General features: G+C 45.6%; 1 protein-coding gene across 3 annotated transcripts in view; it reads right to left on the bottom strand.

Annotated features, from left to right (window-relative positions):
• cfap20dc (CFAP20 domain containing) overlaps positions 1-27,547 on the bottom strand; it is a 635,198-nt gene that overhangs the window by 17,383 nt on the left and 590,268 nt on the right. The gene's annotated exons all lie outside the window — the stretch shown is intronic.

Here is a 27,547-nt window from a genome sequence, read left to right as displayed (position 1 = left end):
CGTACACACTCGATACGGACCCGGGGAGGCCACGATTTCTGGACCATTATGATTAGTATGGTATCTATAGTGGAACTATACTACTGATGAATGACGTGACCTTTATATTTCAAGGATGACAAATCACACTGCAAATAGAAGGTAACCTTTCTGCCAGTATCCCATGAGCTCTAATATTTGAAATCTTCTATTAGCATGTCTAAATTTATTGGATAGACTTAACTAGTTGTTAGCTAGGCTGCTACATAGAGCGCTGAAGGTCCATAGAGTCTTGAGAAAATACTGCAAAAATGGAATTAAGTCCCTTGGACTATCATAAAAGTTAATTTCATTGACTTTGTATCCAATTTCCATCCTTTCCTCACCTTCACATGGTCCATCTCTGACTCTTCCCTACCCTTCCTCGACTTCTCTGTCTCCATTTCTGGGGATAGACTATTGACAAACATTCACTATAAGCCCACAGACTCCCACAGCTACCTGGACTACACTTCCTCCCGCCCCGCATCCTGTAAGGTCTACACATCATTCTCCCAGTTTCTCCATCTCCGTTGCATCTGCTCTGACGATGCCAACTTCCACACTAATGCCTCTGATATGTTGTCCTTCGTCCTCAACCAAGGATTCCCCTCCATCATGGGTAACATGGCCCGCGACCGTGTCCATTCTATTTCCCGCACCTCTGCTCTCACCCCTTCCCCTCCATGACCGGGTTCCCCTTGTCCTCACCTTTCACCCCACCAACCTCCATGTTCAACGGAACATCTTCCGCCATCTCCAGCATGATCCCACCACCAATCACATCTTCCCCTCCCTGCCCCCCCTCAGCATTCCGAAGGGACTGCTCCCTCGGTGACACCCTGGTCCATTCCGCAGTCACCCCCAGCACCCCCTCCCCTTCCCATGGCAACTTCCCGTACAAGTGCAGGAGCTACAACACCTGCCCTTTTACTTCCTCCCTTCCCACTGTCCAAAGCCCCAAATACTCCTTCCAGGTGAAACAGCAATTTACTTGTACTTCTTTCAATTTAGTATACTGTATTCGCTGCTCACGATGTGGTCTCTATATTGGGGAGACCAAACGCAGATTGGATGACTGCTTTGCGGAACACTTCCGTTCAATCTGTAAGCGTGCCCCAAGCTTCCAGTCACCTGTCACTTTAATTCTTCACTCCACTCCCATTCTGATATCTCCATCCTCGGATTCCTGCACTGTCCCAATGAAGCTCAACGCAAGCTCGAGGAACAGCATCTCATCTTTCGTTTAGGCACTTTATAGCCTTCTGGGCTCAACATCGAGTTCAACAATTTTAGACCTTAACTTCTGCCCACATTTTATTCTGATGTATTTTTTCTCTCTCTCTGTTTCTCATGGCAGCTGATAATTATCCTGCCATTCACATCCTATCTTTTTCTAACTTCTGCTATTACCATCTCAAGTCAGCCCATCATCCCTTTTGTCTTTCTAATCTCTCCTGCCTCCCACCCTATCACAGACCTTCCCTTTTGTTCTTTCCTTTCCATAATATTGTTAACAAAATCATTCATCATTAAAATACAATTACTCAGCAAATTAAAACAATGATGAATTTACAGCAACATCTTAAACACAAAGCTGCAGTCTTTTTTAACGTTCTGCTTGATAACTTCAAGATAATTTGATGTGCAGTCCAAGTAATAAAAAATGAGCAGCTGTACCTCTGGCAGACAGGGGCTAGTCAATAAGTTACTGCATTTTAATTTTAGTATCTTTAAACAGAGGAAATTATAATTTTGCAATATTGATAATGATAAAAATTAAACCAAAGAACAAAATATCACCATTTTAATTTTAAATCTCGTCTAAAAGAATTGGAAACAGAAACAATGCATCCTAACTTTTTCACCTGGAATTGCATCATTATTCGTTCAAAATTGGAGTGGTGTATTTTACAATTAAAAATGGACTCATTTTAGATGTGTTTTACTCAAAGCAAATATAGTGATTCATATCCATTAAATATCACAGCAGTAAAACAAGCATATTTACTTACACGAAATGTGCGTGATTTCTCAAAAGCAGTAAAATCATTCACTACTTCTACTGATCAAAGTGGGTCACAAAACTCCAACTGCACCACATCACATCATATCACATCATAGGCTTCACGCTCAACTACTTTACATTTCAGTGTTGACTTTAGGGTATGCTGCTCTGCTTTTGGTACTTGATGCGATTGTTCCAAACTACTAACCATGTTTATCAGTGCATGAGAGTTTGCTACTCCATTCGCTTGAAAAACTTTCCAAGCAAATACCATTACTTACCATTATTTCCCTGGAGTGGGGTGTGAAAATGGTTGTGGACCATTCTTTTCAATATATATGAAACATTTCAAATATATTCTATAGTGACTGTTACTGTGCCACACTCTGTAGGAGAAATAAAGTTTGGATGAAAATGGGCTGAAATTTTGTGCATCTGGTTTGTCCATCCATCCACATTCAAAATCACAGCCGACAGGGCATCCGCTTTAAATTTTTTATTCTGGAGGGTGATTGTTCAAGGTCAAAGTAGATAAGATTTCTTTTTAAAAAAAAAAAGCATTTTGGGATCAGTATATGACATGTGGCAAGTCAGTATGCTTGACTTTGGACCTCTGGTTCTCAAAGCTGTGCACCACTGGGGTTTTTCTTGTGTTCATTCTGGACTCATTGATAGAGAGTGATTACTATGAGTAGTCAACAACTCTATTATTATTGCATCATGCGAGTACCAGGATGGTAGAAGGTGAACTAGATGGTCGTTTTACATCTAACAATTCCTATGTTCCTATAGTGGTGGATGTCAGCTTTATCAAAAATGAAGCACTTTGGGGCCGAAATAGCCCCTTCCCGCAAGGCCTGTTACCATTGCAAATCGCCAGCCACGCTGCAGAGTGGAATGGCCGCCGACTTTTCGTGTAATGGCCGCCGCTCGCCCAATTGTCCTGCTGTGGTTTCCCAGCAGTGAGTATCACCACACCGCTTCCCCCCACGTGCTGGCCAGCACTCCTAAGTGCATCATCACAGCACGCACCGCCGAGGTCCCGGGCCGGAAGCCACATTCCGCTATAAAAATCTTCCGACCGCTCGACAGTGGCAAGAGTAGGTTTTGTTGGTCGGTGCCAAGTTCCTGATGCACACCACCAGCGTTCCTTAAAGGTGTGTTGGTTTTTGCTGCATTTGTGTCGGCGACTTTTTCCCCCATCTTTGAGAACCAGTGTAAGACTACAGTGCGCGATTGTTTGAGAGTGCTGGAGGCGCCTTCACCTGCAGAACAGGAGCCGACATCGAGGAGGCTGGGCTTGTGGAGGGGTTAGAAATGGGGACAGTGCTGGCAGGCCAACACCTCCTGCACATTGTGCGTGCCACCGAGGCACACAGGAGAAGGCAGCGCCAGGTCCAACGGCTGCAGTGGCAGCAGGCAAGGGCCGCAGCAATCTTGATGGCTCAGCATGGAGAGGATCAGGGAGATGGCAAGAGAGGGGAGGGTCAGAGAGCTGCCACACAAAGGCCCTCAGCAAGGGCGTCCTCCCTAAGGAGCAGAATGAGGTACGCGGACTCCCTGCACCAGATACTAGGCCAGGAGGCAACAGAGCCTGCAGCAGAGCCAGATCTGGTCAGCGGCAGCCTGCAGAGAGGGAGGACCCAGCAGAGCAGCAGGGAGAAGCCAATGAGGCACAACAGAGAGCAGGACAGCTGCACTGACGTGGGGGCAGAAGGCCATATCGACAAAGGGTCTTCCGTCACCAATTCTCATACAGGGACCTGAATGATGATCAGTGCCTGCGCAGACTACGATTCCACAGGGACGTAGTGACGGAGCTCTGCAACCTCCTGCAGGCAGAGTTGGAGCCACAAATACGGGTGAGGAAAGCCCTGAGCGTGGTTACAAGGTTACAATGGCCCTGAACTTTTATGCTGCTGGGTCCTTCCAAGTTGCCACTGCGGGCATCTCCAACATCTCGCAGTTTGCAGCCCATACATCCATATGGGAGCTAACAGATGCTCTCTATAGGAGGAGGGCCGATTACATCTCCTTCCCTGTGAGCAGGGACAAGCAGTTGGAGCAGCAGACTGGATTCCTGTGCATTGCGGCCTTCCCCAGGGCCCATGGGGTCATTGATTGTACCCATGTCGCTCTCAGAGCACCCTAACACACTCCTGAGCAATTCCGAAACCGCAAGGTATTCACTCCTTCAATGTTCAACTGGTTTGCGATTACAACCGCAACATTATGCAAGTGGATGCCTGGCAACAGCCACGATTCTTTCATACTGGGGCAGACTGGTGTGCCAGGCCTCCTCACTGGTTCGAATCAATATTGCAGCTGGCTCCTCAGTGACAAGGGCCACGCACTGAGCACTTGGTTCATGACTCCCCTTCGCAACCCTTGAAATGCTGCGCAGCACACCTATAAGGACAGTCTCTCAGCCACCAGGGCCATCATCGTGCACACAATTGGGATTCTCAAGCAGAGGTTTCATTGCCTGAACCGCTCAGGGAATGTGCTGCAGTACTCGCCTGAGCGCCATATTCGTGGTGGTGTGCTGCATGCTCCACAACCTGGACATCATGAGGGCACAACCATTGGAGAATGAGGCAGCAGTACTACTGTGGAAGAGGATGAGGAGGCTCAAGAGGAGGAGGTGGAGGAGGCACAGGAGGAGGAGCAGGAAGCGGGTGGCCAGCCATGCAGGAGGCAACGTTGCCATAGTGACCCTGAAAGGGAAGCACAAAACCATCTCATAGCAGCGCGTTTCAGATAACTGAATACCCAGTTGAGTCTGTATCTGGCCATGTCCATGGTCCAACCTATGACCCCTCTCACACATCATTCCCGCACAGTTAAATGAGAGACCGATTCAGAAATTTCTAAAACAAAATAAAGATTTATTACACCCTAAACAATGGGTGCACAAAACATCAACATTATCAATTATCACCCTTGTGCAACTCCTTATTACCCCTCTTATGCAGGCCTATCTTTACACTATACCATAGAGTCTTCACTGTGGCTGCCTCATGGCTTTGGGAAGGCTGCTGTGTGTCTGTAGAGGAAGCTACGGATGTCCTTCTCAGACGCCCTCTGTTATGTTCAGAATAACTCCACAAAACTGTATGCTGTAAGCTCAAACTGATGTGACCTTAGTCTCTTTAATCAAACGCCAGAGTGAAGAATCAGCATGGCAGATAACCTTTTATACTTGCTTGCACGAGGTGTGCAGGTGACCCTTGGGTCTCCAACAGGTGCTCCCGCTGGTGGCAGGTCTTACACTATTATAAAGTTTACATCCATAACACACTTGAGCAGCTCTGGCCCTGGAAGGGCTGCAGTCTGGGCTGCACCCTCCTGTGCGCCTTCAGTCGGGAGTGGCTGGGGCGATGCCATGGTTGGCAGCAATGGCGGAGAGGCAGGTCTCGGCTCAGGGCTGCCTCAATATCCTGGTCCGAGAAGCCAGCGCCACTCCCCCGGGGCAGCACCCCAACCCCCCATCAAGCTGCTGGAGCACGTCGGTGGGGTGGGGTTTCACTGTTAGGCCCCTGATGGACTGTGGTGGACCCAGCCATGGTGGCAGCAGTCAGATCTCATATAGCATCCAGCTGAGACTGCATGAGAGCAGCCACACCCTGGAAGCCACCAGAGACAACAGCAGTCAGACACTCCGTGCCCTGTTACCCAGAGTGCATGAGAGCATTCTGAGCTTCCAGGGCAGCAGCCATCCTTTCCAAAGAAGCACGGCGGCACTTGTTCCCTCATTCCTGTGCTGCAATGGCAGCTGTCAACTCGCCCAAGAGACGTGTTATCGCAGCTGGATCCACACGGTCCCTCTGGGAGTCCACATCGTCTGCACACTGGCGATGATGGGCTCCATGGTGCGCGCAGAGCTGTCCACAATGTGGGACGCGGAGTCCTCCACATTCCTCACCACTTGCGATAGACTCTCGGGCACCCCTTGCATTGCTGGCAAGAGGTTGGTTTGCATGGCCTCCACCCTTCTTTCATAAACCCCAACATCAATGGGCTCGTCTGAGTCCTCCTCAGCAGGACTCGGCTGTGCGCTCGCCCCTTGGAGAGATGGCACCCGAGCTTCCCTTTGTCCTTCACCATACTGCAGCCCACAAGGCCCCGATGCTTCACCCAGGACAGACCCCTCTCCTAAATCTAAGCTACCCGCCCGCGGACTCCCAGTATCTGAGCTGGTGCGTGCGACTGTACAAAGCAGTGACACGCTGTTGCTGGCAGAGCTCTCCCCCTCTCCATCTCCCTCATCAGACATGCCGCCAAGATCATCCAGGCCCTCAAGTATGACCTCCTGACTGTGGCTCTCAGTCGCATCAGGAGTGTCCGTTTCACTCCTGCTGACACGTGGGGTCTCATCTGCAATCATAAATGGGACAAGGGGTGCCATGAGAGGGAGCCGGTGCATTGCACCATGCAGCAAGCAGCTTTTGCACAAGTTTAAGCAATAGCCAGGTAGCCGATTGCACTGTCGGGAAGAGATGGCATTGCACAAATGCCTTCACTTACCCATGCTCCTCCTCAGTACCATCGGAGCAACTAGCAGCCATAGGGATTCCAACATGCGTGCCTACTAGCCGCTGCACCTTCTCCTTCAGATCAGTGAGATCCACATTTTCCGACTCGCCCTCACCAGTGGCTTGTTGCCGGGCACGGTTGCGCACCACCTTGGCCTGCAAAGCAGCGAAGGGTTGGTAAGTCGAAGTTTCCTGAGGCCTCAGCAATTAGTGCAAGTGTGGATCCATTACATGCACTTAGAATCCTCCTCAACCGTCTTCTCCCTGTGGCTGAAGAGCTCTTCTCAGAGACACAATGCGAATTACATCCACTAGGGGATACAACGGACATGATCTTCACCATGTGACAACTACAAGAGAAATGCAGGTACAGCACCAACTCTTGTATATGGCCGCCTTTGACCTCACAAAGGCCTTTGACACTGTCAACCATGAAGGACTATGGAGCGTCCTCCTCCGTTTTGGCTGCCCCCAAAAGTTTGTCACCATCCTCCCGCCTGCTCCACGACGACATGCGAGCCATGATCCTGACCAATGGATCCACCATAGACCCAATCCACATCCGGACCAGGGTCAAGCAGGGCTGTGTCATCGCGCCAACGCTACTCTCGATCTTCCTCGCTGCAATGCTCCATCTCTCAACAAGTTCCCCGCTGGAGTGGAACTAAACTATAGAATCAATGGGAACCTGCTTAACCTTCGTCGCTTCCAGACTAGATCCAAGGTCATCCCACTCTCTGTCATTGAGCTACTGTACGTGGACGATGCTTGCATCTGTGCACATTCAGAGGCCGAATTCCAAACCATCATCAACATCTTCACCGAAGCATATGAAAGCATGGGCCTTACACTAAACATCCGTAAAACAATGGTCCTCCATTAACCTGACCCCGCCTCACAGCACTGCCCCCCGATCATCAAAATCCACGGCGCAGCTTTGGACAATGTGGACCATTTTCCATACCTCGGGAACCTACTATCAGCAAGGGCAAACATCGACGATGAGGTCCAACACTGCCTCCGGTGTGCCAGCGCAGCCTTCGGTCGCCTGAGGAAGTGTGTTTGAAGACCAGGGCCTCAAATCTGGCACCAAGCTTATGGTCTATAGGGCAATAGTGATACCTGCCCTCCTATATGGCTCAGAGATGTGAACCATATACAGTAGACACCTTAAAGCGCTGAAGAAGTATCACCAGCGCTGCCTCTGCAAGACCTGCAGATCCACTGGGAGGATAGACGCACCAACGTCAGTGTTCTCGATCAGGCCAACATCTCCAGCATCGAAGCACTGACCACACTCGACCAGCTCCGTTGGGTAGGCCACATTGTCCGCATGCAGGACACGAGACTCCCAAAGCAAACGCTCTACTCGAAACTCCTACACGGCAAGCGAGCCCCAGGTGGGCAGAGGAAACATTTCAAGGACACCCTCAAAGCCTCCTTGATAAAGTGCAACATCCCCACCGGCACCTGGGAGTGCCTGGCCCAAGACTGCCCAAAGTGGAGGAAGAGCATCAGGGAGGACGCTGAGCACCTCGAGTCTTGTCGCCGAGAGCATGCAGAAACCAAACGCAAACAGCGGAAGGAGCGCGCGGAAAACCAGACTCCCCACCCACTCTTTCCTTCAACCACTTTCTGTCCCACCTCTGACAGAGACTGTAATTCCCGTATTGGACTGTACAGTCACCTGAGAACTCACTTTTAGAGTGAAAGCAAGTCTTCCTCGATTTCGAGGGCATATGATGATGGGTCCATTACATGCAGCTGTGAATCTCACATGCAAGGGAACCTCCATTGTGAGTGTGCTCACATACATGCTTTAGCAATCAACAGCGACTTCAGCTAATATATAGTGTTGGGGAGAAACAAGTTAAGGAAGAAGTTAAGGTGAAGAAGTCTTGCAAATGTAAGGTGAGGAGTTGGGCGAACATGTGCTCACTTTCATTAGTCGAGTAAGGTCTGTGAGCTTTTTCCTGCATTGGGTGGGGGTGCACTGGTGAATGGAGGTCCCCGAAACCCTCTCTGCAATCTCTCTCCAGGCATTTAGGAAAACACTCCTAATTGGTCTACCACCAGTTTCAGGGACGAGTAGTCACCTTTTTTCCTCCACAGCTTCTATCAGACTTTCCAGCTCAGCGTCGCTGAAGCAGCTGGCTCTCCTCAAAGGTCCCCCTGTAGCCCCTTCCACTGAAGCAAGTCAGACTGAAGTCAAGACACAGCTGCAAAACCCGCCCTTTAAGGCAGCCAGGGAGCAGTTGGATCGTTGGGATTAATTGGTTAGAAACATAGAAACATAGAAAATAGGTGCAGGAGCAGGCCATTCAGCCCTTCTAGCCTGCACCGCCATTCAATGAGTTCATGGCTGAACATGAAACTTCAGTACCCCCTTCCTGCTTTCTCGCCATAACCCTTGATCCCCCGAGTAGTAAGGACTTCATCTAACTCCCTTTTGAATATATTTAGTGAATTGGCCTCAACTACTTTCTGTGGTAGAGAATTCCACAGGTTCACCACTCTCTGGGTGAAGAAGTTTCTCCTCATCTCGGTCCTAAATGGCTTACCCCTTATCCTCAGACTGTGACCCCTGGTTCTGGACTTCCCCAACATTGGGAACATTCTTTCTGCATCTAACCTGTCTAAACCCGTCAGAATTTTAAACGTTTCTATGAGGTCCCCTCTCATTCTTCTGAACTCCAGTGAATACAAGCCCAATTGATCCAATCTTTCTTGATAGGTCAGTCCCGCCATCCCGGGAATCAGTCTGGTGAACCTTCGCTGCACTCCCTCAATAGCAAGAATGTCCTTCCTCAAGTTAGGAGACCAAAACTGTACACAATACTCCAGGTGTGGCCTCACCAAGGCCCTGTACAACTGTAGCAACACCTCCCTGCCCCTGTATTCAAATCCCCTCGCTATGAAGGCCAACATGCCATTTGCTTTCTTAACCGCCTGCTGTACCTGCATGCCAACCTTCAATGACTGATGTACCATGACACCCAGGTCTCGTTGCACCTTCCCTTTTCCTAATCTGTCACCATTCAGATAATAGTCTGTCTCTCTGTTTTTACCACCAAAGTGGATAACCTCACATTTATCCACATTATACTTCATCTGCCATGCATTTGCCCACTCACCTAACCTATCCAAGTCACTCTGCAGCCTAATAGCATCCTCCTCGCAGCTCACACTGCCACCCAACTTAGTATCATCCGCAAATTTGGAGATACTGCATTTAATCCCCTCGTCTAAATCATTAATGTACAATGTAAACAGCTGGGGCCCCAGCACAGAACCTTGCGGCACTCCACTAGTCACTGCCTGCCATTCTGAAAAGTACCCGTTTACTCCTACTCTTTGCTTCCTGTCTGACAACCAGTTCTCAATCCACGTCAGCACACTACCCCCAATCCCATGTGCTTTAACTTTGCACATTAATCTCTTGTGTGGGACCTTGTCGAAAGCCTTCTGAAAGTCCAAATATACCACATCAACTGGTTCTCCTTTGTCCACTTTACTGGAAACATCCTCAAAAAATTCCAGAAGATTTGTCAAGCATGATTTCCCTTTCACAAATCCATGCTGACTTCGACCTATCATGTCACCATTTTCCAGATGCACTGCTATGACATCCTTAATAATTGATTCCATCATTTTACCCACTACTGAGGTCAGGCTGACCGGTCTATAATTCCCTGTTTTCTCTCTCCCTCCTTTTTTAAAAAGTGGGGTTACATTGGCTACCCTCCACTCCATAGGAACTGATCCAGAGTCAATGGAATGTTGGAAAATGACTGTCAATGCATCCGCTATTTCCAAGGCCACCTCCTTAAGTACTCTAGGATGCAGGCCATCAGGCCCTGGGGATTTATCTGCCTTCAATCCCATCAATTTCCCCAACACAATTTCCCGACTAATAAAGATTTCCCTCAGTTCCTCTTCCTTACTAGACCCTCTGACCCCTTTTATATCCGGAAGGTTGTTTGTATCCTCCTTAGTGAATACCGAACCAAAGTACTTGTTCAATTGATCCGCCATTTCTTTGTTCCCCGTTATGACTTCCCCTGATTCTGACTGCAGGGGACCTACGTTTGTCTTCACCAACCTTTTTCTCTTTACATACCTATAGAAACTTTTGCAATCCGCCTTAATGTTCCCTGCAAGCTTCTTCTCGTACTCCATTTTCCCTGTCCTAATCAAACCCTTTGTCCTCCTCTGCTGAGTTCTAAATTTCTCCCAGTCCCCAGGTTCGCTGCTATTTCTGGCCAATTTGTATGCCACTTCCTTGGCTTTAATACTATCCCTGATTTCCCTAGATAGCCACGGTTGAGCCACCTTCCCCTTTTTATTTTTACGCCAGACAGGAATGTACAATTGTTGTACTTCATCCATGCGGTCTCTAAATGTCTGCCATTGCCCATCCACAGTCAACCCCCTAAGTATCATTCGCCAATCTATCCTAGCCAATTCACGCCTCATACCTTCAAAGTTACCCTTCTTTAAGTTCTGGACCATGGTCTCTGAAATTACTGTTTCATTCTCCATCCTAATGCAGAATTCCACCATATTATGGTCACTCTTCCCCAAGGGGCCTCGCACAATGAGATTGCTAATTAATCCTCTCTCATTACACAACACCCAGTCTAAGATGGCCTCCCCCCTAGTTGGTTCCTCAACATATTGGTCTAGAAAACCATCCCTTATGCACTCCAGGAAATCCTCCTCCACCGTATTGCTTCCAGTTTGGCTAGCCCAATCTATGTGCATATTAAAGTCACCCATTATAACTGCTACACCTTTATTGCATGCACCCCTAATTTCCTGTTTGATGCCCTCCCCAACATCCCTACTACTGTTTGGAGGTCTGTACACAACTCCTACTAACGTTTTTTGCCCTTTGGTGTTCTGCAGCTCTACCCATATAGATTCCACATCATCCAAGCTAATGTCTTTCCTAACTATTGCATTAATCTCCTCTTTAACCAGCAATGCTACCCCACCTCCTTTTCCTTTTATTCTATCCTTCCTGAATGTTGAATACCCCTGAATGTTGAGTTCCCAGCCCTGATCATCCTGGAGCCACGTCTCCGTAATCCCAATCACATCATATTTGTTAACATCTATTTGCACAATTAATTCATCCACCTTATTGCGGATACTCCTTGCATTAAGACACAAAGCCTTCAGGCTTGTTTTATTAACACCCTTTGTCCTTTTAGAATTTTGCTGTACAGTGGCCCTTTTTGTTCTTTGCCTTGGGTTTCTCTGCCCTACACTTTTCCTCATCTCCTTTCTGTCTTTTGCTTTTGGCTCCTTTTTGTTTCCCTCTGTCTCCCTGCATTGGTTCCCATCCCCCTGCCATATTAGTTTAAATCCTCCCCAACAGCACTAGCAAACACTCCCCCTAGGACATTGGTTCCAGTCCTGCCCAGGTGCAGACCGTCCGGTTTGTACTGGTCCCACCTCCCCCAGAACCGGTCCCAATGCCCCAGGAATTTGAATCCCTCCCTGCTGCACCACTGCTCAAGCCACGTATTCATCTGCGCTATCCTGCGATTCCTACTCTGACTATCACGTGGCACTGGTAGCAATCCCGAGATTACTACTTTTGAGGTCCTACTTTTTAATTTAGCTCCTAGCTCCTTAAATTCGTTTCGTAGGACCTCATCCCTTTTTTTGCCTATGTCGTTGGTACCAATGTGCACCACGACAACTGGCTGTTCTCCCTCCCATTTCAGAATGTCCTGCACCCGCTCCGAGACATCCTTGACCCTTGCACCAGGGAGGCAACATACCATCCTGGAGTCTCGGTTGCGGCCGCAGAAACGCCTATCTATTCCCCTCACAATTGAATCCCCTATCACTATCGCTCTCCCACTCTTTTTCTTGCCCTCCTGTGCAGCAGAGCCAGCCACGGTGCCATGAACTTGGCTGCTGCTGCCCTCCCCTGATGAGTCATTCCCCTCAACAGTACCCAAAGCGGTGTATCTGTTTTGCAGGGGGATGACCGCAGGGGACCCCTGCACTACCTTCCTTGCTCTACTCTTCCTGTTGGTCTTCCATTCCCTATCTGGCTGTGGACCCTTTCCCTGCGGTAAGACCAACTCACTACACGTGCTACTCACGTCATTCTCAGCATCGTGGATGCTCCAGAGTGAATCCACCCTCAGCTCCAATTCCGCAACGCGGACCGTCAGGAGCTGGAGGCGGATACACTTCTCACACACGTAGTCGTCAGGGACACCGGAAGCGTCCCTGAGTTCCCACATGGTACAGGAGGAGCATAACACCCGACCGAGCTCTCCTGCCATGACTTAACCCTTAGATACACTTAAACTGGTAATAACAATGTCTAAACACCACTCGGCTGCCACGAGCCTATTACCCCAGTCATTGCCACTCTGCTCCGCTTTGCCACCGAAAAAGCGGAATTTTGCTCTTAACATTGCCGCATCCATAGCGGTGGTAAGGGATGCTAAAATGCAGTAGGTGTGCCCCGTTTCCAGAGGAGGGCAATTTCGCCACCTTCCATTTTTTACATCTAGAATCAGAATTAAATAATTGAACGTTTTCACAGCACAGATTAAATGCAAAATAAGATTCCCTCCGCAATGCAATGCACCTAAGTCCAAACTAGCTCCAAAAAGACCAGCTTTCAGACCAGTGCAACATTTCCAAGCTCCACATTTTTCATGGCCTTTTTGAGTGTCAATTAGCACTGAATTATGCAGAATTCTATACTATAAACCTATACTTACCACAAGCTAATTGTATTGAGGACTATCATATTTTTTGATTTTTGAACCATTTTCTCACAAAAAGGATTTGGAAAAAGAATTACTTTTAAATGCTGGAATTTTAAAGCAAAGTATCTCAACGAGTTTTAAAAAAAGGTATTGCATGATGACTGATTAAAATGCTAATGAGAAAAAGAGACAAACAGATACAAGAAAATACTGGAAATCTGAAATAAAAACAGAAAAAGCTGAAAATACTCAGCAGGTCGGGCAGCATCTTTGGTGAGAGTAACACAGTTAATGTTTCTGGTCGATGACCTTTCATCAGAACTGGAAGAAGTTAGAGAAGTTAGAGATGTAACAGTATTTAAGAAAGTATAGATGCAGGGAAACTGGGGAAGGGAAGGAAAGAACAAAAGGTCTGTGATAGGGTGAAAGACAGGAGTGATAAATGACAAAAGGGATGATGGTGCAAAACAAAAGGGGGTGGCAATGGAACAAGCTAAGAAACAAAAATGGGTCTAGAGCAGCTGTAAATGACAACAGAACCATTACCAGCACCTGCTGTTCAAAAAAATGGGAGATTACAAGCAGATCTAGAGGCAATGTTATTTAATATAGATAAGTTAGTGTTATGCATGTGGGTAAAGCCAATGCTGAGCATTTGTACGTCATTCGGGGATTGTGAGCATAAGGCTATTGAGGGAAAGAAATACTTAAGTGTTATAGTGCATGAATCTCTGAATGTTCATAGCCCGTGCCATGAAACTATTGCAAAAACAAATAAGAATACTTGGACGTATTCCCAAATTTTGATTTGATTTGATTCGATTTGGTCCATGTGGATAGCCTATTTCTGACAAATTTTATTTGATAATGATCCTGTGAAGTGCTTTGGGATGTTTTACTATGTTAAAGGCACTATATAAATGCAAGTTTTTGTTGTTACCAGGAAGTTTAAGTACAGAACAAATACTATACAAAAATATCATCATCATCATAGGCAGTCCCTCGGAATCGAGGAAGACTTGCTTCCACTCTTAGAATGAGTCCTTAGGTGGCTGAACAGTCCAATACGAGAACCACAGTCCCTGCCACAGGTGGGACAGACAGTCATTGAGGGTAAGGGAGGGTGGGACAGGTTTGCCACATGCTCTTTCCGCTGCCTGCGCTTGTTTTCTGCATGCACTCAGCGATGAAACTCGAGGCGCTCAGCACCCTCCCGGATGCACTTCCTCCACTTAGGATGATCTTTGGCCGGGGACTCCCAGATGTCGTTGGGGATGTTGCACTTTTATCAGGGAGGCTTTGAGGGTACCCTTGTAATATTTCCTCTGTCTACCTTTGGCTCGTTTGCCATGAAGGAGTTACAAGTAGAGCGCTTGCTTTGGGAGTCTCGTGTTTCGCATGCAATGTGGCCTGCCCAGCGGAGCTGATCAAGTGTGGTCAGTGCTTCAATGCTGGGGATGTTGGCCGAGACGATGTACTAATGTTGGAGCGTCTGTCCTCCCAGGGGAATTGTAGGATCGTGCAGAGGCATTGTTGGTGGTATTTCTCCAGCGACTTGAGGTGTCTACTGTACATGGTCCATGTCTCTGAGCCATACAGGAGGGCGGGTATTACTACAGCCCTGTAGACCATGAGTTTGGTGGTAGATTTAAGGGCCTGGTCTTCGAACATTCTTTTCCTCAGGTGGCCGAAGGCTGCGCTGGCGCACTGGAGGCGGTGTTGAATCTCCTCATCAATGTCTGCTTTTGTTGATAAAAGGCTCCCGAAGTATGGGAAATGGTCCACGTTGTCCAGGGCCGCGCTCTAGATCTTGATGACTGGAGGGCAGTGCTGTATGGCGAGGACAGGCTGGTGGAGGACCTTTGTCTTCCAGATGTTTAGCGTAAGGTCCATGCTTTCGTATGCCTCAGTAAATACGTCGACTGTACGTTGACTACAAAACAAATACTATACAACTATATTATACTGTCCTTGTATAAGACCTTGATTCAGCTTTATTTAGAATACTGTGTCTGGCTTTGGTCCCCTCACATGGTGGGTGATATATAGGCCCTAGAAAAGGTTCAGAGGAGAACCACTAGACTGATACTTAGTTTAAAGGCCATTAGTTACCACAATAGCTAAGAGAGCTGGGGCCATTTACTTTTTTTTTTAAACAAAAAGCATTGACTTTGAGGAGTTTTGATTTTGGTCCTTAAAATAATGGAAGGATTAGATTCAGTCCATGTTTATAGACTATTTGAGTTAGACCAGTTATAAAGGACCATGTGGCATGAGTATAAGTTATGTAAGTATAGAACTAGATTAGATTTTAAGGGGTAAATCTTTTTATAGACAGACATTGAGCTATGCAACAAGTTGTCACCTTGTGCAGCGAGTGCAAATTCATTGCAAATACTAAAAAAGGAAAGGTGAACAAGTTCCTGACTGTGGCTGATATCGCTACATATATAAAAGGTAGTTGTTTCCACTCCCCACCCCCCCCACTACTACCCCATCCCCAAATGCCATTTGCTGGCGTGACTCACACCTTTATCTGACCAGCAATATTCTGATTTCAGGCAGGGTTAATATGCTGGGGTCATTGGGCAGACATAAATCCTGCCTCACTGCTCTTACAGCAGTGGATCAAAGCCTTAATTCTTCTATTGGCTGTTACCTGCCAAATCAAAATCCACTGACTCAAAATTAAATGCTACAACAGCTATTACAAGCAAATATAAGCAAGGATAAACAAGAGGAAATATCTATTTCCTATGGAAAATAGGAACGATCAAAAACAAGGTCATTTAAAATCGAAAATAACACAGTGACACGGAAATGAATTAGGAAACCAGAAATTGACACATATCTCATAGAAACATAGAAACATAGAAAATAGGTGCAGGAGCAGCTCGGCCATTTGGCCCTTCGAGCCTGCAGCACCATTCAATATGATCATGGCTGATCATGCAACTTCAGTACCCCATTCCTGCTTTCTCTCCATATCCCTTGATCCCTTTAGCCGTAAGGGCCGAATCTCAAATTCCAACAAGGTATTCAGAATATCAATCAACAGCTACCTTGATCTCTAGGGGGGGAAATTGCGTAGCGCCCCATTTGGGGGCAGTAACATTCCTGAGGGAGGAGTTCCTGCACCGGGCACGAAAATCAAAGAGGGGCGAAGCGCTATGCGCTGGGACGCATAGCACTGCCATGTAGAAGGGGCCCTCTCCTTCATTAAAGGGGCATGCCAAGCTGGGACTCTGCGGGTCCCTACCTGGATCACCGGGGAACCGTGGCACGGAACCCGCGATCCATGATGCAACAGGATGCGACCGGTAAGTCAGCATATTTTTTTTTCTTGTGAGCACCACCTCCCCTTTAATTAGCGCCCCGCGAGCGGCCTACAGCACAGTGTGCATTCCCTGAAGCTGTCGCTGTCATCACCCGCGCAGCTTTAGCGAGCGCTTCCGAATCTCCGAGGCGAAAACGGGTCGCTGCACACGGTGATGATGTCTTCACTGCCAACGCAGCAGAGCGGGGCGCTACCAGTTACCGCCACCGCTAAACTCTCGCGGAATACAACGGGAGTTCTTAGCCGCACCATATCCAGGCGAAAAGTCGTTCGCGCCCCGCAGCTCCCCTCCGGGGGCACTAACAGGAGGCACAAATGATCCCAATTTCTCTCCCTAATCTTTTATCTATGAAATCAATTTAACATTATAAACAAGAAAAAAGTGCTGCAATTGTAAATAAAAATAAAATTAAAGCTAAAACGCACAAACTATGATGAATGATAAAAATAAATTAATGATGGACTGGCCAAGTAGTATCATAATGGAGATATTTCTGATTACCTAGTTGGAGCCCAAAATATTCCCTATATAATGACAACTCTCAACAGTCCTTTGGTATGTCCTTGCTAATAAAAAGACAAACAAAAACAATTATAAAGTCTGATTTTTTAACATTCAATATAATGTTGTTTTGCAAAGGAGTTGATCAAAATAGTTTATTTCTCGATCACTCAAGATATTGAGCATTTGTTCAGTTGTTTTAAATAGGAATTTATTGAAACTGACAGGTTTGGGGGCCTACTACTTGAAATTGACAACTCAGATAGACTTGCATTTATACAGTGCCTTTCATAACTTCAGGAGACCACAATGCACTTTGCAGCAAATTAAGTACTTTTGGAGTGTCATCATCATCATAGGCAGTCCCTCGGAATCTTGCGGAGACATCGTTGGTGGTATATCTCCAGCGTCTTGAGGTGCCTACTGTACATGGTGATGTCTCTGAGCCATATAGGAGGGCGGGTATTACTACAGCCCTGTAGACCATGAGCTTGGTGGCAGATTTGAGGGCCTGGTTTTCAAACACTCTTTTCCTCAGGCAGCCGAAGGCTGCACTGGCACACTGGAGGTGGTGTTGAATCTCGTCGTCAATGTCTGCTCTTGTTGATAAGAGGCTCCCGAGGTATGGGAAATGGTCCATGTTGTTCAGAGTCGCGTCGTGGATCTTGATAACTGGGGTCAGTGCTGTGTGGAGAGGACAGGCTGGTGGAGGATCTATGTCTTACGGATGTTTAGCGTAAGGCCCATGCTTTCATATGCCTCAGTAAATACATTGACTATGACTTGGAGTTTAGCCTCTGTATGTATCCGGACGTGGATTGGGTCTGTAATGGAGCCATTGGTAAGGATCACGGCCTGCATGTCGTCGAGGAGCAGGCGGAGGATGGTGACAAACTTTTGGGGGCATCCGAAATGGAGGAGGACGCTCCATAGACCCTCGCGGTTGACAGTGTCAAAGGCCTTTGTAAGGTCGAAGAAGGCCATGTATAAGGGCTGGTGCTGTTCCCTGCATTTTTCCTGCAGCAGCCGGGCTGTAAAAATGATGTCTGTTGTGCCTCGTCGGGGACAAAATCGACACTGTGACTCCGGGTGGAGCTCCTCAGCCACAGAGAGAAGATGGTTGAGGAGCAAATTAAGTACTTTTGAAGTGTAGTCACTGTTGTAATGTAGGAAATGCAGCCAATTTTCGCACACCAAGCTCACACAAACAGCAATGTGATAATGATCAAACAATCAGTTTTTTTTAGTGGTTTGAGGGATAAATATTGGCTCGGATGCCGGGGAGAATGAACCTCCTTGCCCTTCTTTGAAATAGTGCTGTAGGATCTTATATGTCATATGAAGGCAGACGGGGTCTCAGGTTAATGTCTCATCTGAAAGACGGCACCTCTGACAATGCAGCATTCCCACAGTACTGCACTGGAGTGTCAGCCTAGATTTTTGTGCTTAATTCTCTGAAGTGGGACTTGAACTCACAACCCTTTGACTCAGAGGCGCGGGTGCTACCCACTGAGCCACGACTGACACCGTAGGCACAAATCAAACTTATGATTAAATTAATTTTATTTCAGCCTATGTGTTACATTTATGCACCCATGAAAAAGCATGAGGTGTACAAGAACTCGACAGCTACTGGTGATTTCAGAATATAGCACATATCTCTCTCATGAATTACAGTTTAGAAATCAGAATTCCCTGGACCAATCCAGGTAAATGCACCTTCATCTTTAAATCCAAGTTCTAGAGTAAAGGCAGATATGGACTGTGTTATGAGCAACCACTGTCTGTGCATTCGGAATTCTTCACTGCACAGCTGTATTTATAGTCGGTTTGGTAGTACTCGTGATTAAGCAGCTGGTTAACTGCTTGTGAAGTTGGAAAATGGGCTTCAGTTCAAGAATATACTGACTCAGTATTTCTGTGGGGCAAGATTATTGAATTCTTTGTGGAATGAGTCTGACTGGAGGAAACCCAGACATACCCATCAGTTTGATGGAGTTTGGCTGGAGATCAGATTTCACCATATAGCAAACCTCTTTCATGAATTGCAGTGAATCAGTCACAAACAGAACCAGGCGAAATTTACGACTTATTTCTAAATGTGTAAAGAAAGATTTCTCCATTTCATTTGTACCAATCTTACCCGCAATGGGTCATGAGGTATTGGATGGATGGATTCACCAAATACAATACTTGAAATGGTGTATGAATACATTGAACTTAGTACAAGTAAATAGCTTTTTGAAAAAAATGCTATAAAATATCTGCCAGAATCCAACAACTTGACTGCCCCTGCTGTCATTTTCTACATGTCAAAAGCCAGTATGTTTTTTCTTAATAATAATGTGGCACAAACAGAGACCTTTTAGATTTATATTTAATAGATTTCTGCTAAGGTTAATGTAATATGTAATGATTGATACTCTACAGCTGAGACCTAAAGAAGTACTGCACTGTGCATCTGTTAAACATTTTGCTGTTTTCAAAATCAAGAAATTAGATTATTACATCGACAAGTAGGCTTGCTGTTATCAAAGTAAAATTAACATCCGTGCGCTCAATTACCGCTTCACTTTAGAAAATTACCATTGTCAAATGAGATCAATTCAAATAATTTCTCCAACTAATGAACAAGTGTTTTCTCATCAGCACACATGGTGAAATCCTGCAACAAGTTCTTAAGTAAAAGTTAATAAAGCAAAGAACCTTGAGGTAAAAATTTGTCTTGAACAGTACCATAAAACGGACGGTATTGCATGGACCATTTGTTATAGACCCTGACCGCTATTCAGAGCCATTGAAATCAATGGAACTGAATATCAGGCGATGTATTCGGAGCGACCAATATGGAACCAGTCGCCTTACCCTTCTGTCCAAGACACATTTCTACCCCAAAGTCACAAGAGATTGATGTGCAAAGTTAGAGCACATGGGATTGGGGGTAGTGTACTGACATGGATTGAGAACTGGTTGTCAGACAGGAAGCAAAGAGTAGGAGTAAATGGGTACTTTTCAGAATGGCAGGCAGTGACTAGTGGGGTACCGCAAGGTTCTGTGCTGGGGCCCCAGCTGTTTACACTGTACATTAATGATTTAGATGAGGGGATTAAATGTAGTATCTCCAAATTTGCGGATGACACTAAGTTGGGTGGCAGTGTGAGCTGCGAGGAGGATGCTGTGAGGCTGCAGAGCGACTTGGATAGGTTAGGTGAGTGGGCAAATGCATGGCAGATGAAGTATAATGTGGATAAATGTGAGGTTATCCACTTTGGTGGTAAAAACAGAGAGACAGACTATTATCTGAATGGTGACAGATTAGGAAAAGGGGAGGTGCAAAGAGACCTGGGTGTCATGGTACATCAGTCATTGAAGGTTGGCATGCAGGTGCAGCAGGCGGTTAAGAAAGCAAATGGCATGTTGGCCTTCATAGCAAGGGGATTTGAGTACAGGGGCAGGGAGGTGTTGCTACAGTTGTACAGGGCATTGGTGAGGCCACACCTGGAGTATTGTGTACAGTTTTGGTCTCCTAACCTGAGGAAGGACATTCTTGCTATTGAGGGAGTGCAGCGAAGGTTCACCAGACTGATTCCCGGGATGGCGGGACTGACCTATCAAGAAAGACTGGATCAACTGGGCTTGTATTCACTGGAGTTCAGAAGAATGAGAGGGGACCTCATAGAAACATATAAAATTCTGACGGGGTTAGACAGGTTAGATGCAGGAAGAATGTTCCCAATGTTGGGGAAGTCCAGAACCAGGGGTCACAGTCTAAGGATAAGGGGTAAGCCATTTAGGACCGAGATGCGGAGGAACTTCTTCACCCAGAGAGTGGTGAACCTGTGGAATTCTCTACCACAGAAAGTTGTTGAGGCCAATTCACTAAATATATTCAAAAAGGAGTTAGATGAGGTCCTTACTGCTAGGGGGATCAAGGGGTATGGCGAGAAAGCAGGAATGGGGTACTGAAGTTGAATGTTCAGCCATGAACTCATTGAATGGCGGTGCAGGCTAGAAGGGCCGAATGGCCTACTCCTGCACCTATTTTCTATGTTTCTATGTTTCTATGTTTCTATCTATCAACTTTCATCACTTAAAACCTACATTTTCAAAACACAGACATTTCAGTCTTAAAAATAGTGATTACTTGAGATTGTCTCTGATTTTTCTTTCTGTCAAGTTTTAATAGGTTTTAAATATTTAGGTGCAAATGCAAGTATCTGAGGGTTACACTGCTAATTATCTCCAGCTGTTTGCAACTATTCACAGTGACTTGCAGAGATGGCCTGTTCTACCTGTGTTATGGTCTGTTAGAGCCAACATCATTAAAATGATTAGATTACCTGCTCCACATGGTGCCCATTCCATGAACTACAACAATGCCCCAAATAGATTTATTTTAGTTGCTAAGCCTTGATTAAAGACCCTCATTCAACCAAAAAAGAATGAGGATATATCAGTTATGCACACACTCAAATTGGGATGGCAGCAGGAAGAAGATTATGGCCATCAGGACAATTACTTAAATAATTTAAATTGCGCTTTGATTTGATTCAGAACATCTGGATCTGTCAGTAGCTTCCGAAGCATTAAACATTACAGGGGTAAAATAACATTGTGTCCCTCACAGTATGTTAAGACCACTCTAGATCTAGTTATTATATGACTTTATACACAAAATGTGCAGCTATAAACACTAAACATAAACTGGGAACACTTGCCCATAAAACTACTCGACATTTCAGGCCATTTACACAATCTACAGAGGGACTGATCGCATTAACTTTTTATACTGACTTTTCCAGCTTTGTCTATTCCTACTTTGAACCAGCAGTTAGGCAGTGCAACAGACTGATCAACAGGGACCCATGTCCTCATTTAATCTCCTTTCCCTGCAAGAAGTGCTAGGTCTCCACTTGGGTGCCTCTGTGATGGCATTGTCCAGATTAGAAATTCATTACAGGGGAAACAGTAAGCAAATATCTGTACCTTATAATGCTGTGGCATAGTGTGCTGGAGCTCAGTGGGCAAGAGCATCGACGACGAGATCCAACACCGCCTCCAGTGCGCCAGCACAGCCTTTGGCCGCCTGAGGAAAAGAGTGTTTGAAGACCAGGCCCTCAAAACTGCCACCAAGCTCATGCTCTACAGGGCTGTAGTAATACCTGCCCTCCTGTATGGCTCAGAGATATGGACCATGTACAGTAGACACCTCAAGTTGCTGGAGAAATATCACCAACGATGTTTCCACAAGATCCTACAAATCCCCTGGGAGGGCAGGCACACCAACATCAGCGTCCTCATTCAGGCTAACATCCCCAGCATTGAAGCACTGACCACACTCGATCAGCTCTGCTGGGCAGGCCACATAGTCCGCATGCCAGACACGAGACTCCCAAAGCAAGTGCTCTACTCGGAGCTCCTTCATGGCAAACGAGCCAAAGGTGGGCAGCGGAAACACTACAAGGCCACCCTCAAAGCCTCCCAGATAAAGTGCAACAGCCCCACTGACACCTGGGAGTCTCTGGCCCAAGACCGCCCTAAGTGGAGGAAGTGCATCCGAGAGGGCGCTGAGCATCTCGAGTCTCAACGCTGTGAGCATGCAGAAATCAAGTGCAGACAGTGGAAGAAGCATGTGGCAGACCGGTCCCACCCACCCCTTCCCTCAACGACTGTCTGTCCCACCTGTGACAGAGTCTGTGGCTCTCGTATTGGACTGTTCAGCCACCAAAGAACTCACTGCAGGAGTGGAAGCAAGTCTTCCTCGATTCCGAGGGACTGCCTATGATGATGATGGAGTGGTAGCATTCTAGCCTCTGAGTCAGAAAGTGCGGGTTCAAGCCCCACTCAAGATTTGAGCACATAATCTAGGCGGACACTTCAGTGCAGTACTGAGGGCATGCTGCACTGTCGAAGGTGCCGTCTTTTGGATGAAATGTTAAATCGAGGCCATCTTCCCTCTCAGATGGATATAAAAGATTCCATGACACTATTTTGAATAAGAATAAGGGAGTTCTCCCTGGTGTCCTGGCAAATATTCATCCCTCAATCAATACCTAAAACAAAAGATCTGGCCATTTATTTTATTGTTGTTTGTGGCACCTTGCTGTGTACAAATTGGCTGCTGTGTTGCCTACATTACAAAGTGACTACACTTTAAAAATACTTAATTGGTTGTAAAGCGCTTTGGGATGTCCTACAGTCATGAAAGGTGCTATATAAATGCAAGTCTTTCTTTCTTTCAAACACAATCCACCTTTAACAGCTCTTCACACAACTAGAAGTTTGACTGGCATAAAATGTAATTAAATGGAGGAGTTCATATGGTTTCAGGTGGGGTGGGGATTGCCTATATTGTGATGCACAGTTGTGTGGTGCAGACTGGATGGACCCGAAGGTCTTTTTCTGTTTGTTACTGTTCATATGTTAGTATGTTAAAAACATTTTGTGAAGCAGCGGAGTAACAATATGCCAGATTTCATCCATGCTGATAAATAATTAGCCTGTTAAATTAGCTGGTCTTAGATGAAGTGACACTACAGTATATCACAATAGGCTATATATCCCCTGGATTAGGGATAGAAAAATCAAGCAGGATTCTTGCTCCTTATCTTCAGGTGGAATCAAGCTCAGCTGCAAACACTCGTCTAGCTTAAAAAAACAAAGACTTCCATTTATGTAGCGCCTTTTATGACCTCAGGACATCCCAAAATACTTTACAGCCAATTAAATACTTTTGAAGTGTAGACATTGTTGTAATGTAGGAAACATGGCAGCCAATTTTTGCACAGCAAGGTCCCACAAACAGCAATGTGATAATGACCAGATAATCTGTTTTGTGATGTTGATTGAGGGATAAATATTGGCCAATACACCAGGGATAACTCCCTGCTCTTCTTCGAAATAGTGCCACGGGATCCTTTATGTCCACCTGAGATGGGATTTCGGTCTAACGTCTCACCCAAAAGACGATACCTCCGACTGTGTGGCACGACCTCTGCACTGGAGTGTCAGCCTTGATTTTTGGGTGCTCAAGTCTCTGAGTGGAACTTGAACCCACACCTTCTGACACAGAGGCAAGAGTGCTACCACCTGAGCCATAGCTGACACTTAGAAATGAAGCATGACCATTTGCGGAAGGTACCAGAATTATCTAGTGCCTGTAGAACTGCACCAAAACAAGGAACAAATGCCCTCATGGAAAAGGGGGAATAATTGACAAAAATGGATTGAAAATATAAAAGTACTTTAACTCTCCAGAATCAATCAATGAAAGCTCAAAAACTGTTAAACATCAGACAGAAAACACAGTCGCAGAAACTTCAGAGACTAATCATACAATCTTCAGTTCCAACCACCTACTGAAACTGATAGAAGTTAACATGTCCAGGAGATATTCTATTCTCAAGTGACTTCTACTCCACCGATGACAGCAATTCTATATGCATCTGTACATCATTATTTTACCTTTTTTAAATTTATCTTTGACAGTCTGAGTCTATGAGCATCTTAAAAGTAAGGATCTAAGCTGTTTGGGACTGCATCAGCAATCTTTTAATTCCTGGCAAGAGAGACAGCTAATTATATTACTGTTACTCTGGAATCATCTCATTCAGAACCCAATGATTTTATAAGTATCCTGTTTGAACCTCCCCTGCTACAGACTAGGGTGAGCTGCCCCAATCATATTGTTAGGTTTGATATTTTCTAAACTCATGATTATCATTGTGGGAAAGATTTTTTTGTGTAAACTCATTCTTTACAAACAGATTTAAAATTTTGTAACATGTAATGGACAGAGGAAGTCATCACCACTCTATTTTTAAAAAGGCACCACCCCTCGGCAAATGCTTGGCAAAGCTTTTTTGTTTGCAAATATAATTTAAATGATCTAAATTTGACAGAATAGGCAAACCTACCATGACCTTCCATTAATGCAGTATAAGAAGCATGTACGGCACTTGCAATTATCACCCCCTCACTGTTTTAAAGTACTTACAACGTGTACCATGAATGCCTGAGGCAGTAGAGTACTCTTTACGCCCCAGCCTTTATCTAGAAGTGTTCTTTTACTCACATCCTAACATGTATTCAAAATAACCCTCCCATCTAATGTAACTGACGGCTGCATATACATGTCATTACACCCACTATGGGATGCATCTGACAACTGGGTATTATTGATGTTATTTTAATTTCTCACTTTCAGGTAATCAAGTCTTGGTGCAAGCATTAGAAGCCATGGCAAACAGAGTGCTCCGTTGGTGGCTTGGTGAAGCAGTCAACTAGCCATATGTCCAATCCTCATCCTTGTTTTCAAATCCCTCCATGGCCTCGCCACTCCCTATCTCTGTAACCTCCTCCAGCCCTACAAACCTTTGAGATCTCTGTGCTCCTCCAATTCTGGCATCTTGAGCACCCCTGATTTTAATCGCTCCATCATTGGCAGCCGTGCATTCAGTTTTCTTGGCACTAAGCTCTGGAACCTCCCTAAACGTCGCCACCTCTCTATCTTCCTCTCCTCCTTTAAGATGCTCCTTGAAACCTACCTCTTTGACCATTCTTGCTATTGAGGGAGTGCAGCGAAGGTTCACCAGACTGATTCCCGGGATGGCGGGACTGACCTATCAAGAAAGACTGGATCAACTGGGCTTGTATTCACTGGAGTTCAGAAGAATGAGAGGGGACCTCATAGAAACATATAAAATTCTGACGGGGTTAGACAGGTTAGATGCAGGAAGAATGTTCCCAATGTTGGGGAAGTCCAGAACCAGGGGTCACAGTCTAAGGATAAGGGGTAAGCCATTTAGGACCGAGATGCGGAGGAACTTCTTCACCCAGAGAGTGGTGAACCTGTGGAATTCTCTACCACAGAAAGTTGTTGAGGCCAATTCACTAAATATATTCAAAAAGGAGTTAGATGAGGTCCTTACTGCTAGGGGGATCAAGGGGTATGGCGAGAAAGCAGGAATGGGGTACTGAAGTTGAATGTTCAGCCATGAACTCATTGAATGGCGGTGCAGGCTAGAAGGGCCGAATGGCCTACTCCTGCACCTATTTTCTATGTTTCTATGTTAACCTATTGGTCATCTGTCCTGATATCGCCTTCTGTAGTTCGGTGTCAAAATATTTTATTGATAACGCTCTTGTTAAGCACCTTGGAATGTTTTGCAATGTAAAGGGTGCTATATAAATGCAAGCTGTTGTTGTTGCATGTGCAGCATAACGTGAGGCAATTTTGCAACGCTGTCGTCCACCAATAAGCTTGTAGCAACTTCAGGGACATCTGCAGAATCCGCCACCCCCGCCCCCCTTACCATGCCATAAGCCCCAAGGGCAACTGGTGCATCTCCCATGGATACTCAGACTACTGCCATATAGTCTGGGGTTGCAGAGTGGAATGGGCTATCTCATGCTGCTTTGACAGAGTTGGGGATTGGTTAGGGAGAACCCTGAGGCAGCACTGGGCACTATGTTTTATATATATGTATAATATAAATAAAAGCCATTTGAGTTACATCACGATAGATATTAAGAAAGCGGGTACCTGTATAATCCAGTTTGGAGAGTGTGTGGTTTCAGGGTTATCATGGACTAGCCAGAGGATAGAAAGCTCTTGGTACACATGTAAATAAAATTGTATTCTCGAGTTATTTGCATCCGAATTTATTTGAGAATACCCCATAATGAATCATATGATTTCACAGAGATACTGATCCTCCACATTACATGAAAGGATTTTACAATGCTAGCATTTTAGAGAAAGCAAAACCACCAGTCCCACAAGAAAAATAATCCATATCCATTTCTCTCTTTCTAAAACTCCTTTCTGAAGGGTAGAGAAGCTTTTTTACCTGTTAAATCCTACAATACTACTCAATCACTGATAGCTCTAGGATACACAGGTCTCTACTTAATTCAGGCAGCATCCTGTGTAGACAAAGCCACCTTAATTTATTTGTTTGTATTTGCAGCTGGAATGTTAGGGGGTACAGTACTGTATTTTTTCTGTCGAAGCTATCAATATAGTTTAACTTTACCCCAAGAGAAGCATAATTTCCTGGTAGATAGATGGCAAATCATTTTTCCCATACTCAATGTAGCTAACACAAGCAAACAAAATCCTTATTACTTGTATAAACGATAGGGGTAATTTTAGAATGCAAGCCTCCAATTGGGCAAATCTAAATTGGGGTACAATGCTGTAGCTCAAACGAAGGAAAGGTGGTTCACACCGGAAGCCCTGTCTCACAAAATTATTCCCAATGTCTCGTTCAAGATTGCTGTATTAAAAAATGTAACAAAACTAACATATTGCCATTTATTTTAAGAACATATGGTGAATTCTGATTTAACTGTGTGCAAGTCTCCAATTTTACTCCATAAAATTAATCATTGGAAATTTGA

The sequence above is a fragment of the Pristiophorus japonicus genome, chromosome 12 (genome assembly GCF_044704955.1).
Source record: "Pristiophorus japonicus isolate sPriJap1 chromosome 12, sPriJap1.hap1, whole genome shotgun sequence".
Taxonomy (NCBI): Eukaryota; Metazoa; Chordata; class Chondrichthyes; family Pristiophoridae; genus Pristiophorus; species Pristiophorus japonicus.
This window is presented reverse-complemented; position numbering and strand designations above follow the sequence as displayed.